Source organism: Cricetulus griseus, chromosome X, assembly GCF_003668045.3.
Source record: "Cricetulus griseus strain 17A/GY chromosome X, alternate assembly CriGri-PICRH-1.0, whole genome shotgun sequence".
NCBI lineage: Eukaryota > Metazoa > Chordata > Mammalia > Rodentia > Cricetidae > Cricetulus > Cricetulus griseus.
In genome coordinates, this window is record NC_048604.1 from 60,667,808 (window position 1) to 60,669,575 (window position 1,768).

Here is a 1,768-nt window from a genome sequence, read left to right on the forward strand (position 1 = left end):
AGTATTTCTGCTACTCTATTTCCTCCTCTCCTTTTCTCTACTCCTCCTCTCATTCTGGCAGCTCCCTCTCCCCTACCCTCATGCTCCCAATTATCTCAGGAGTTCCTGCAATTTCTTTCCTTAAAGACTCAAAGTTCTTGCTGTACAGGTCTTTCACTTTTTTGGTTAGCGTTACCCCAAGATATTTATGTTGCCTGTGGATATTGTGAAGGGTGATGTTTCTCTGATTTCTTTCTCATTGGATTCATCATCTAGCTTGTGTCAAGTTACAACAAAACTAGCCAGGCTGCACTGTTAACCAGCTATAATTTTTACAATAAAACATCAGTCTCCCTTTTCTCAAGGAATGATCAATGACTATATTTTATTTTATAATTTAAGTCATTAATCTAAAACTTGATGTAGTAAATTAGGAGAGAACTTGTCTAGCATTCATGGGCTTCAGGATTTAACCATTAGTACATCAAATAAATAAGCAAATAAATAAATTAAATAGTTTGATCAGTAAATACTGTGATACTATTTTTCTTACAATTTAAAAAGACAAATATCAAAGGTTTTTATATTTCATTACAGAAAACTTTAAATATTTTTTATTTTTAAATTTATTTATTTATTTTAAATTCCAGCAACAGTTTCTCCTTACTCCCCTCCTCCCAGTCCCTTCCTCCACTCTGCTCTCTTCCTACTGTCCAATCCACTTGTCCTCCATTTCTGTTCAGGAAAGGGCAGTTCTCTGATGGATAGCAACAAAACATGGCATAACAAGTTACAGTAAGACTAAGCACCTTCCCATGTATTAAGGTTGGTCAAGGCAATTTAGTATGAGGAGAACGGTCCCAAAAGCCAGTACAAGTGTCAGAGATATCCCTTGCTCCCACTGTTAGGAGTCCCAAAAGAGGACAAAGTTACACAACTGTTACATATATGTTGAGTGCCTAAGGAAGACCCATGCAAGGTCCCTGGTTGTTGGTTCAGTTTATGTGAGCCACTATTAGCCCAGGTTAGTTTATTCTGTGGGTTTTCTTGTGGTGTCCTTGGCCCCAATCATTTCTCCCCATCATCTGCAGGATATTCTGAACTCTGCCTAATATTTGGCTGTGGGTCAACGTCTGTTTCCATTAGTTTCTGGAAGAAGCCTTTCTGGTAACAGTTGGGCAGTTGGGTTAGGTACCAATACCAGCACGTCCCATAAGCAGGACAGACTGTAGGTAGAAGGTTATGTGTCTGGGTTTGTGTCCCAATCTCTCCACTTGAACTTTTGCTAGGAGTCTTAGATTGTAGATCATTGTAGATTCCTGGCAGATTCCAGTTTAATAGTTTTTTTTGGCTGACCCTGAAATGCCCTATCTTTCCAGTAGTCTCTTTCAGTGCTTTCCACCTTCCCAACTTGATCACCACTGAACCTATCCCCACTGATCCACAGTCCAATCATGAAATCTCTTCTATTTCCCCTTCCCAGGGAGATCCAGGCATCTCCTTTTGAGCCCTCCTTGTTACCTAGTCTCTCTGGGTCTGTGGATTGTAGCATAGTTATCCATTATTTTATAGCTAATACCCACATATGAGTATGTACATACCACATTTGTCTTTCTGGGTCTGGGTTTCCTCATTCATACTACGATACTGTCTAACATTTATGAATCTTACAAGGTTTACATTTTCTGCTGCTGATCTCCAGCATTTTTCTCACACTTCCTTTCTCCCCAACCTAGTATGTTGGCTATTCTTCATTTAGGAACATTGAGTGCTGAGCATCTCCTTTAAC